The sequence below is a fragment of the Somniosus microcephalus genome, chromosome 17, assembly GCF_052327205.1.
Source record: "Somniosus microcephalus isolate GS21.2 chromosome 17, FLI_Smic_1.0, whole genome shotgun sequence".
Lineage (NCBI taxonomy): Eukaryota > Metazoa > Chordata > Chondrichthyes > Squaliformes > Somniosidae > Somniosus > Somniosus microcephalus.
The window spans coordinates 52330199-52343360 of NC_141003.1; the positions used below are offsets into that span (position 1 = coordinate 52330199).

Here is a 13162-nt window from a genome sequence, read left to right on the forward strand (position 1 = left end):
GATGCCACACTCTGTCAAATGCTGCCTTGATGTCAAGGCAGCCACTCTCACCTCACCTCTGGAATTCAGTTCTTTTGTCAATGTTTGGACCAGGACTGTAATGAGGTCTGGAGCCAAGTGTTCCTGGCGGAACCCAAACTGGGCATCAGTGAGCATGTTTTTGGTGAGTAAGGGCCGCTTGATAGCACTGTCAATGATACCTTCCATCACTTTGCTGATGATTGAGAGTAGACTGATGGGGCGGTAATTGGCTGGATTAGATTTGTCCTGCTCTTTGTGACAGGACATACCTGGGCATTTTCCACATTGTCGGATAGATGCCAGTGTTGTAGCTGTACTGGAACAGCTTGGCTAGAGGGACGGCTAGTTCTGGAGCACAAGTCTTCAGCACGACAGCCATGATGTTGTCGGGGTCTTTGCTGTATCCAGTGCACTCAGCTGTTTGTTCATATCACATGAAGTGAATCGAATTGGCTGAAGGCTGGCTTCTGTGATGGTGGGGACCTCAGGATGAGGCTGAGATGGATCATCCACTCGGCAATTCCAGCTGAAGATGGTTGCAAACGCTTCAGCCTTATCTTTTACATTCGCGTGCTGGGCTCCGCCATCATTGAGGATGGGGATATTCATGGAGCCTCCTCCTCCCATTAGTTGTTTAATTGTCTACCACCATTCACGACTGGATGTGGCAGGACTGCAGAGCTTTGATCTGATCCGTTGGTTGTGGGATCGCTTCACTCTGTCTATAGCATGCTGCTTCTGCTGTTTGGCATGCATGTAGTCCTGTGTTGCAGCTTCCCCAGGTTGGCACCTCAATTTTAGGTACGCCTGGTGCTGTTCCTGGCATGCTCTTCTGCACTCCTCATTGAACCAGGTAAGGGTAGAGTGAGAGATATGCCAGTCTATGAGGTTACAGATTGTGGTGGAATATAATTCTGCTGCTGCTGACGGCCCACAGCGCCTCATGGATGTCTAGTTTTGAGCTGCTAGATCTGTTCCGAATCTATCCCATTTAGCACGGTGGTAGAGCCATCCAACACGATGGAGGGTGTCCTCAGTTTGATGACGGGACTTCATCTCCACTGTGCAGTGGTCACTGCTACCAATGCTGATAGGGTGGTGGAAATAGATTCAATAGTAGCCTTCAAAAGGGAATTGGATAAATACTTGAAGGAGATATAATTGCAGGGATATGGGGAAAGAGCAGGGGAGTGGGACTAACTGGATTGCTCTTCGAAAATGCCGGCGCAGACTTGATGGGCCAAATGGCCTCCTTCTGTGTTGTACTACTCTATTCTATGATTCTATACATTATTTGGATAAGTAGGTGATTGAAAATTGGATTGGAGATTGTAGGGACATGTGTAGACTGATATAATCAAATACACCATTGGACATAATGATTCCTGTGCTACTGGCACTCATATTGGTGATAATTATGCTGATGCTGGCAGGTGGTCATCTGTGGAGGGTATTTGATCCAGTTTCAATAGAGGGGATGCAATGATGGATAGTCTGGTGTATGGCTTGATTGCCTTTAGGAATCAGGAAAAATGTATTTGGAACTTTCTCCAAACAGATTAAATTGATGGGGTAAAGTGTAAGATATGAAGGTTGTAGATGATAACTAACAATACTACTGTGGCAAAAGCAAAATACTGTGGATGCTGGAAATCTGAAATAAAAACAGAAAATACTGGAAATACTCAGCAGATCAGGCAGCCCCTGTGGAGGGAGAAATAGAGTTAATGTTGTAGGTCGATGACCTTTCATCAGAACTGGAAAAAGTTAGAGATGTAACAGGTTTTAAGCAAGTACAGAGGCAGGGAAAGGGGAAGGGGAGAAAACAAAAGGGAATGTTTGTAATCGAGTGGAAGGCAGGAGTGATTAAATGACAAAAGGGCTGATGGTGCAAGGCAAAAAGGGGTGGTAATTGGCCAAGAAACAAAAAATTGGTCTAGAGGAGCTGTAAGTGACAACAGCAGAATCATTCCCAGCAGCTGCTATCCGAAAAAATGGGAGCAGTGGTTATGATCTGAAATTGTTGAACTCAATGTTGAGTCCGGAAGGCTCGAAAGTATCTAATCGAAAGATGAGGTGCTGTTCCTTGAGCTTTCATTGAGCTTCATTAGAACAGTGTAGGAGGCTGAGGATAGAGAGGTCAGAGTGGGTGTGGGGCAGACAATTAAAATGACAAGCAACCATGAGCTCAGGGTCACACTCGCGAACTGAACAGAGATATTCTGCAAAGCGATCACCCAATCTGCGTTTGGTCTCCCCAATGTAGAGGAGATCATATCGTGAGCCGTGAATACAGTATACTATATTGAAAGAAGTACAAGTAAATCGCTGTTTCACCTGGAGGGAGTGTTTGGGTGGTGGGACTGAGTGCGAGGTCAGCAGAGAGTGCTCTGAGTTTGGGTAAGTGTGAGAGTTCTTTAATTGTTATTTTTCTTTAAATCATCCTTGATAAGATTACTTAAGCAGTTTAAGTAAAGGGGAAAAGTTAAGTATTTGGGATTCTGTTGGTTTAAGAAGAGTAAAACAAGGTTACACTGCAGTAGGAGTAAATTGGCACAGCAGGCAGTGAAAACCAGTTTTCTAACCAATCAGCAGGGGTGACTCATTTGGCTGTAAACAAACAAACAGTATAAAAAGACCATTGCTAGTGCGAGCAAGCACCGAGTGCGAGGTCAGCAGAGAGTGCTCTGAGTTTGGGTAAGTGTGAGTTGGGGTAAGTGGGGTGTTAGGTGCTCTTTTCAAACTTTAACTCTGTGGGTTGTAGTTAATAAGGCCTTTCTGGTGCAGAGTGACTGTTGGTAAACCATTTAACTGGTGTAACTAGAGGGATTGATTTAATTTAAATCCAATTAATTAAAGGGGATACTAGCATCTAAAATCGGGCAGAGGGTGTCCATAACTAACAATAAAAAATTTAATTAATTATATAGAATGGAGCAGGTGATGTGCTACTGTTGCGAGATGTGGGAGCCGGTGAACCCCATTGAGGCTCACGGTGATTACGTCTGTGACAAGTGTCTGCTGCTACAGGAACTCCAGCTCCGTGTTGATGAGCTGGAGTCTGAGCTTCAGACACTGCAACACATCAGGGAGGGGGAGAAGTACCTGGACTCTGTGTATCAGGAGGTGGTCACTCCTATGAAGTTAAGTAATTCAGGTGTAGCCCATGGTCAGGGACAGGACGGTGTGAATATGAGTGAGGCAGGTACGGGGATCCAGGAGGTAGAGCTGGAGGAGCCGCAGCCCTTGCTCTTGACCAACAGGTTCGAGGTTCTTACTCCCTGTGGGGACAGGAGCAGGGACTGCAGGGAGGATGAGCAACCTGGCCACAGCACCGTGGAACGGGGGGCCATTCAAGAGGGGGGAGTAAATAGAAATGTTGTAGAGGTAGGGGATAGTATTATTAGGGGGATAGGTAGAGTTCTCTGCAGCCGAGAGCGAGAGTCCCGAAGGCTGTGTTGCCTACCCGGTGCCAGGGTTAAGGACATCTCCTCTGGGCTGGAAAGAAACTTGCAGTGGGAGGGGGTGGATCCAGTTGTCGTGGTCCATGTTGGTACAAATGACGTAGATAGGACTAGGAAGCCGGTTCTGTTAAAGGAGTATGAGCAGCTAGGGGTCAAATTAAAAAACAGAACCTCAAGGGTAATAATCTCTGGATTATTATCTGAGCCACGAGCGAATTTGGCTAGGACAAATAAAATTAGAGAGCTAAATGCGTGGCTCAAAGACTGGTGTGGGAGAAATGGGTTTTGCTTCCTGGGACACTGGCACCAGTACTGGGGCAGGAGGGAGCTGTTCCGTTGGGACGGGCTTCACTTGGCCAGTGCTGGGACTAGAGTCCTGGCGGATCATATAACTAGGGCTGTAGAGAGGGCTTTAAACTAACTAGTGGGGGGGAGGTTCCTAGAGAGCAAATAATAAAAATGACAACAGAGAAGGTCATAGACTTAGGTAGCAGTGGGGAAATTAAAAACCAGAGCATGTCAGGAAGGGGCAGAAGGTATGGAGTAAAAGGTAAAGTAATAAAAAGGGCAAAAGCAGGAACTAAGTGTCACAAAACATCTTTGAAAGTTCTCTATCTGAATGCACGTAGCATTCGTAACAAAATAGACGAGTTAATGGCACAAATAACTACATATGGGTATGATCTTGTGGCCATTACAGAAACATGGCTGCAGGGTGACAATGCCTGGGAATTAAACATACCAGGTTATTTAACGATCAGGAAGGACAGGCAGGAAGGAAGGGGAGGTGGGGTGGCTATGTTAATAAAGGAAGGAATCACTGTAATACAGAGAAATGATATTGGGTCAAAAGATCAGGATAATGAAACAGTTTGGGTGGAGATAAGGAATAATAAGGGGAAAAAAACACTAGTGGTTGTAGTCTATAGGCCTCCGAACAGTTGCAACTCTGTTGGACGGAGTATCAATCAGGAAATAGTTGAGGCTTGTAATAAGGGAACATCTATAATTTTGGGGGATTTTAACTATCATATTAATTGGACAAATCAAATTGGGCAGGGCTGCCTTGAGGATGAGTTCATTGAGTGTATTAGGGATGGGTTTCTTGAGCAGTATGTAACTGAACCGACCAGGGGGCAAGCAACCTTAGATCTGGTCCTGTGTAACGAGACAGGATTAATTAAAAATGTCCTAGTAAAGGATCCCCTTGGAATGAGTGACCATAACATGGTTGAATTCCATATTCAATTAAAGGGTGAGAAGGTAGGATCTCAAACAAGCGTGCTAAGCTTGAATAAAGGAGACTATGAAGGTATGAGAGCGGAATTGAGTAGAGTGGATTGGGAAACTAGATTAAAGGGTAAGACGATACATGATCAGTGGTGTACATTTAAGGAGTTATTTTACAACTTCCAAAAAATATATATTCCACTGAGAAGAAAAGGGTGTAAAAGAAAAGACAGCCATCCGTGGCTAAGTAAAGAAATTAAGGATAGTATTCGAATAAAAACAAGGGCATATAAGGTAGCCAAATCTAGTGGGAGGATAGAGGATTGGGAAAACTTTAAAAGACAGCAAAAAATAACAAAAAGATTGATTAAGAAAGGGAAGATAGATTATGAAAGTAAATTAGCAAAAAATATAAAAACAGATAGTAAGAGTTTTTATATAGTTATATAAAAAGAAAAAGGGTGGCTAAAGTAAATGTTGGTCCCTTAGAGGATGAGACCGGGAAATTAATGGTGGGAAATATGGAGATGGCAAAAACACTGAATGAATATTTTGTATCAGTCTTTACAGTAGAGGACACTAAGAATATCCCAACACTGGACAAACAGGGGGCTAAAGGGGGGGAGGAGCTAAACACGATCAAAATCACTAAAGAAGTGGTACTCGGTAAAATAATGGGACTCAAGGCGGATAAATCACCTGGACCAGATGGCTTACATCCTAGGGTCTTGAGGGAAGTGGCGGTAGGGATTGTGGATGCATTGGTAATAATTTTCCAAAACTCCCTGGACTCAGCAAAGGTCCCAGCAGACTGGAAAACTGCTAATTTAACACCCTTATTTAAAAAGGGCAGTAGACAGAAGACTGGAAACTATAGACCGGTTAGCCTAACATCTGTGGTAGGTAAAATTTTGGAGTCCATTATTAAGGAGACGGTAACAGGACATTTGGATAATCATAATTTAATAGGACAAAGTCAGCATGGTTTTATGAAGGGGAAGTCATGTTTGACAAATTTGCTGGAGTTCTTTGAGGAAGTAACATATAGGGTGGATAAAGGGGAACCAGTGGACGTAGTGTATTTAGACTTCCAAAAGGCATTTGACAAGGTGCCACACAAAAGATTATTGCTTAAGATAAAAAATCACGGGATTGGGGGTAATATTCTGGCATGGATAGAGGATTGGCTATCTAACAGAAGGCAGAGAGTTGGGATAAATGGTTTATTCTCAGACTGGCAATCAGTAACTAGTGGTGTTCCGCAGGGGTCAGTGCTGGGTCCCAACTCTTTACAATCTATATTAACGATTTGGAGGAGGGGACCGAGTGTAACATATCAAAGTTTGCAGATGATACTAAGATGGGGGGGAAAGTAGTGAGTGAGGAGGACATAAAAAACCTGCAAGGGGACATAGACAGGCTAAGTAAGTGGGCAGAGATTTGGCAGATGGAATACAATACTGGAAAGTGTGAGGTTATGCACTTTGGCAGGAAAAATCATAGAGCAAGTTATTATCTTAATGGCAAGAAACTGGAAAGTACTGAAGTACAAAGGGATCTGGGGGTCCTGGTGCACGAAACTCAAAAGGTTAGTATGTAGGTGCAGCAAGTGATTAAGAAGGCCAATGGAATGTTGGCTTTCATTGCTAGGGGGATAGAATATAAAAATAGGGAGGTATTGCTTCAGTTGTACAAGGTATTGGTGAGACCGCACCTGGAATACTGCTTACAGTTTTGGTGTCCATACTTAAGAAAAGACATACTTGCTCTCGAGTCAGTACAAAGAAGGTTCACTCGGTTAATCCCGGGGATGAGGGGATGGACGTATGAGGAGAGGTTGAGTAGATTGGGACTCTACTCATTGGAGTTCAGAAGAATGAGAGGCGATCTTATTGAAACATATAAGATTGTGAAGGGGTTGGATCGGGTGGATGCGGGGAGGATGTTCCCGATGATGGGTGAAACTAAAACTAGGGGGCATAGTCTTAGAATAAGGGGCTGCTCTTTCAAAACTGAGATGAGGAGGAACTACTTCACTCAGAGGGTGGTAGGTCCATGGAATATGCTGCCCCAAAAAGCTGTAGAAGCTACATCATTACATAAATTTAAAACAGAAATAGACAGTTTCTTGAAGTAAAGGGAATTAAGGGTTACGGGGAGCGGGCAGGAATTTGGACATGAGTCTGGGTTCGGATAGGTCATGGCCCTGTGGGTAGCGGAGTGGGCCCAGGGGCCGTGTAGCCTGATCCTGCTCCTAGTTCGTGTGTCTAATTCTGTTAGATTCAGGAGATGGTTCTGTGATAGTAGATTGGCGGTTAGGATCAGATCAGCCATGATCTTATTGAATGGCGGAGCAGGCTCGAGGGGCCGATTGGCCTACTCCTGCTCCTATTTCTTATGTTCTTAAGGGAGGAGGTAAAAGAGCAGGTGTTGAATCCCATGCGTTTGCAAGGGAAGGTTCTGTGGGAAGGGGAGGGCTTGTTGCGGGTGATTGAAGAGTGGACCAGGGTGTCTCGGAGGGAACGATCCCTTTGCAATGCTGAAAGGGGAAGGGAAGATGTGTTTGGCGGTGGCATCACACTGGAGGTGGCGGAAATGGTGGAGGATGATCCATTAAATGTGAAGGCTGGTGGGGTAAAAGGTGAGGATAAGGGGAACCTTATCGTGGTTCTGGGAGGGAAATAGCAGCACACACATGAAACCAACACTACAACACTATCATGAATATGCATCAATATATTTTGTCTGTTCACTTTGCTCTTTCATCAGCCAAATTGGTATTCCTTCTGGGAGTTTTCGGAACACCCAGAAAGGCATCAAAGTGTTTTACTGTCAGGCTTTTAGTTAAATCCACAGGTAACACAACTATTAATGTTATCTCAAAAACAACAAGTTTAAAAAAAAAATTGACTTTTAGTTTCCCTCTCTCCTCTCACATACTAATCCCTGTGCACATGGGTTGTTGGCCAAAGATGCAGGAGCGTTGCTTCAGCGATAACTCATCCATAAAGTCACACTGGGATACACAGTTTCCTCAGTACAAATTTAAAATAAACAGATGTCTTGTCATTTCCCATGAATAACTCTGCAAGACAGCCGGTCTCGAACCATGAAGAATTTTGTGGAAAAGCATGTTACTCTCACCATGAAATAATTCACCAGAAGCAGTTTCTCTAGCTATATTTTGCAAAGATCAGACACGTGGAGCTACACAAAGGTAATGAAAACAACCAGCAGCTGAGTGGAACTCCCAGTTCCACCGTTCAAAGACAAGTCGCATTCCATTCAATGTTGTGATGGAATACTAGCAACAGTCTCTAAAACAATTGAATCACTCTAACTGAAATGTAAATCAGATATCCCAATACTATAAAATAAATCAACAGAAAATGCTGGAAACACTCAGCAGGTCAGGCAGCATCTGTTTTAAGATTTCATGTTTGTTTACTTTTTTTAGCATGGGAAATGTCATTTTATTTAACTTCTTTACCGTATTTTTCATGTAAAACAAAGACAAAACTGCCATGTTACCAGGTGACTGATGCCATTTAAAGTTTCAGATTCTCAGTCCTGAAATTACACTGTATGTTACTAACATATGAACACTTAATGCATTCATTGGAAATTCCTCTCTCTACTATTTTAGCAAAGGTGAAAACCCACGCCTCTGCTAAAATAGTGGTGATAACTAAATTCTTCACAGAATAGAACGGGACTTGTGTTGCAGGAATCATGCATGGGCTGCGTGAGGAATACAACTAGTCAGGTTTGATAAGTAAAGTAGAATTTATATCCTGCACTTTTCATCCTCAATCAATAACTTCAGGTTCAGGGGGAAATTTCATGGAACTTAATTTTCTTAAATGTTTATACGTATGTTTGATAAGGAGATTAAGTGGGATCCTTAACACTCACACGAAGTTTTTGGACAGAAAGGACTAAAACAACCTTTATTTTCTTACGTAACATTGGTTCCTAGCGCTCCTATTGTTTTTAATATATAGGGGGATTGGGGGAGGGGGTAGGATGAGGAAGAGGCTCTTGGAGTCAAAGCTCGCTGACAAAATATCACATTTCTGTTCTACAGCCTGAATGAGTCCAGTCACCTCATGATGAATTAAGTTTTTTTTAAGTGAAACAAAAAATAATTTGAGCATAAGGTCATTGTGCAGTGTTATCATAGTGTATTACCTTAATGAAGGCATTGATTTTATATGTATCTGTTAACACATTTTACTTTGCAATCTGGCTATCAATTTTTGTTCTTACTCCCTCTGTACTAACTGGTCTCTTCTCTAACCAGAGGAGCTTTGTACAATAGTACATTGTTCATTTGCCTCACATAGTTGCTTGACAACTGGTGATTTAGGCCTTGCTGTGAAATAAAAACCTGTTTAAACTGGATTATTCAAAAGAAATCTTTTTGTCCCACCCAAAATAGAGTAATGACCATGGGCTCTCCTGTAGTAAATAGAGAATAGGGAAGAAAAGAACCACACATAAACTGTAGAAGAAATAAAAAGGATGCAGAAAAACAATGCCGAAAGATGCTGCTTTGCTAAATAAAAAACATTTGTTTTGTGTTTCATATTTATCCAGTTGTACTTACATACAACAAAAGACTCATAAAGGAAAAATGTTAACAGTTTTCAGTCTTACAACGGTACAGCTATAATAAACACTTTAACTGTAAATTCTGAAGGGTACAAGACCACCTGTATTTGAAGTGTGTCAGAGAAAAAGGAAGTTGTTGTTTTCAAAAGGACAATAGTTCCTTCTAATTGGATGCGGGGATTACACTAATTATTATTGTTTTTTAATCTGCATTCCCTTCTCCAGCTGTGACACAATAGCCTATCTCATCCCCCCCATATTCCCTGATATCTCCGAACCCATGTTTGCCACCTCTTGTGCCATGCTCCCTCATAGAGACATAGCGTACTTACCAGTATATGGGTCATATAACTGCTCAGGAAAAGGATCTAGTTAAAGTTAAATGATCAAGCATAGACACAGATAATCAAATATTCTGCACACAGAGGAATGAACACTTGGCATAGGCAGGTACAGTGGTGGAGACAAAAACGTTGGGAGTAATAGTTGAATGCTGTGATGGAAGAACTACCCCCTGTAAGAGTACACTTGGGTGGGCTAAATGGCTTTTTATATCCATATCTATCTTATTCCCACATAGCATTCCAAACCAGCCATCCAATTTCAATAGTGACGAGCCAGACAAAAATATATCCGCAGCATAACAAAGACCGCCTACTTCCACTCCGTAACATCGCCCATCTCCGCCTTTGCCTCAGCTCATCCGTTGCTGAAACCCTCATCCATAGAAACATAGAAGATAGGAGCAGGAGTAGGCCATTCGGCCCCTCGAGCCTGTTCCGCCATTTAATGAGATCATGGTTGATCATCCAAATTCAATACCCTGTCCCTGCTTTCTCCCCATATCCCTTGATCCCTATAGCCTTAAGAAATATATCTAACTCCTTCTTGAATATATTTAATGAATTGGCCTCAACTGACTTGTGTGGTAGAGAATTCCACAGGTTCACCACTCTCTGGGTGAAGAAATTCCTCCTCATCTCAGTCCTAAATGGCTTACCCCTTATCCTTAGACTGTGACCCCTGGTTCTGGACTCCCCCGCCATCAGGAACATCCTTCCTGCATCTAGTCTGTCTAGTCCTGTTAGAATTTTATAAGTTTCAATGAGATCCCCTCTCATTCTTCTAAACTCTAGCGAATATAAGCCTAATCGACCCAATCTCTCCTCATACGTCATTCCTGCCATCCCAGGTATCAGTCTGGTGAATCTTCGCTGCACTCTCTCCATGGCAAGAACATCCTTCCTCAGAAGAGGCGACTAAAACTGCACACAATACTCAAGGTGTGGTCTCACCAAGGCCCTGTACAACTGCAGCAAGACATCCTTGCTCCTGTACTCGAATCCTCTTGCTATGAAGGCCAACATTCCATTTGACTTCTTAACCGCCTGCTGCACCTGCATGCTTACCTTCAGCGACTGGTGCACAAGGACACCCAGGTCTCGTTGCACTTCCCCTTCTCCCAATCTATTGCCGTTCAGATAATCTGCCTTCCTGTTTTTGCCACCAAAGTGGATAACCTCGCATTTATCCACGTTATACTGCATCTGCCATGCATCTGCCCAATCACCCAACCTGTCCAAATCATACTGGGGTTTCTCTGCTCGCCCACCCAGCTTTGTGTCGTCTGCAAACTTGGAGATATTCCATCTAGTTCCCTCGTCTAGATCATTAATATATATTGTAAATAGCTGAGGTCCTAGCACCGATCCCTGCAGTACCCCACTAGTCACTGCCTGCCACTCGGAAAAAGACCCGTTTATTCCAACTCTTTGCTTCCAGTCTGCCAACCAGTTCTCTATCCAAGACAGTACCTTACCCCCAATCCCATGTGCTTTAACTTTGCACGCTAATCTCTTATGCAGGACCTTATCGAAAACCTTCTGAAAGTCCAAATACACCACACCCACTGGTTCTCCCTTATCTATTCTACCAGTTACATCCTCAAAAAATTCCAGTAGATTAGTCAAGCATGATTTACCGTTTGTAAATCCATGTTGGCTTTGTCCGATCCTGTCACTGTTTTCCAAGTGCTCTGCTATTACATCTTTTATAATGGACTCTAGTATTTTCCCCACTACCGATGTCAGGCTTACTGGTCTATAATTCCCCGTTTTCTCTCTACCACTTTTTTTAAATAGTGGGGTTACATTAGCTATCCTCCAATCCATGGGAACTGTTCCAGAGTCTATAGAATTTTGGAAGATGACCAGCAATGCATCTACTATTTCTAGGGCCGCTTCCTTAAGTACCCTAGGATGTAGATTATCAGGCCCTGGGGATTTATTGGCCTTCAATCCCGTCAATTTCCCTAACACCATTTCCCTACAAATACTGATTTCATTCAATTCCTCCCTCTCATTAGACCCTATGTTCCCCGACATCTCTGGGAGGTTATTTGTGTCCTCCTTTGCCTTTGTTACCTCTAGACTTGACTATTCCAATGCACTCCTGGCTGGCCTCCCACATTCCACCCTACGTAAACTTGAGGTCATCCAAAACTCGGCTGCCCGTGTCCTAACTCGCACCAAGTCCCATTCACCCATCTCCCCTGTACTCGCTGACCTACATTGGCTCCCGGTTAAGCAGCACCTTGATTTCAAAATTTTCATCCTTGTTTTCAAATCCCTCCATGGCCTCGACCCTTCCTATCTCTGTAATCTCCTTCAGCCCCACAAGCCCCCCCTCGCCCCCCCCATCTCTGTAATCTCCTTCAGCCCCACAAGCCCCCCACCCCCCCCACAAGATATCTGCGCTCCTCTAATTCTGCCCTCTTGAGAATCCCTGATTATAATCGCTCAACCTTTGGTGGCCGTGCCTTCTGTTGCCTAGGCCCTAAGCTCTGGAATTCCCTGCCGAAACCTGTCTGCCTTGCTACCTCCCTTTCCTCCTTTAAGACGCTCCTTAAAACCTACCCCTTTGACCAAGCTTTTGGTCAGCTGCCCTAATTTATCCTTATGTGGATCGGTGTCAAACTTTTTGTCTTAAAATATTCCTGTGCAGCGCCTTGGGACGTTTTACTATGTTAAAGGCACTATATAAATACAAGTTGTTGTTGTTGAATGAGAAAAAAAGCCATCCTGCCTTTCCCTCTAAAAGTACACACCCATGGCCCAGTAATTCCGGGCACAACGCGTGAGTACGGACGGGGTACTCACGCGTGTGCCCGGAGGAATTGCCGGTTTTCAGCATGCACAGCGCATGCGCTGAAAACCGGCATTTCCTGTCCTCTGACCCAAGGGGTTAAGAGGCAGAACGCGCGCGACTGCACAGGCAGCGCGTGCGCAGTGAAATTCCTCTTTTTTTTTTCCAGAGTTGCGTGTGTGTAAAGGCCTCCGGTCTTTACGCATTGAAAAACCACACGTAAGTACTTAGTTTTCCAGGTAAGTGGGCTTTTAGTACAATTGAGAATTTTTTTTCCCACAGGTTTGTTATTTTTAAAGAATTTACAGTAAGGTAAGTTTAGTTTTAGCCCGGATTTAAAAAAAAAAAAATTTCAAATTTTAAAATTATTGTTTAAAATAGTTTTTCAGAGTTCTTTAATGTTCATTTAAGTAGTGCAATGTTTTTTTAAATTTTCTTTCAGGTTTAAGTAGTGTTTTGGCGCCAGGACTTTTCATGAGTTTGACAGCTCTTTCTGTCAAACTCATGAATGAGTTTCCCCTCCCCTGATTGGCTGCACAGTGCTCACCTGATCCCAGCCGGCACATCGCACTAACTACGCCGCTGGATCAGGTTAGCACAGCGTGCCGACACCTGAACCGGGCCAGTGACAGGAAATGCAAGCAGGCCCGGGCTTCAGATGTTGGTGCGCAGGGTGAGTGCAGATCGGG

The 13162-nt window shown here is 43.5% G+C and overlaps 1 protein-coding gene across 3 annotated transcripts in view; it reads left to right on the plus strand.

The window, feature by feature from the left end:
- Nucleotides 1-12610: 12610 nt before the first annotated feature.
- Nucleotides 12611-13162, plus strand: part of mov10l1 (Mov10 like RNA helicase 1) — a 66539-nt gene continuing 65987 nt past the window's right edge. For 2 of the 3 annotated variants that reach the window (XM_086010321.1, XM_086010322.1), the window contains exon 1: nucleotides 12611-12692. The gene's annotated coding sequence lies outside the window, so the exon portion shown is untranslated. The remainder of the gene's footprint in view (nucleotides 12693-13162) is intronic. The other variant, XM_086010323.1, reaches the window with a different exon arrangement.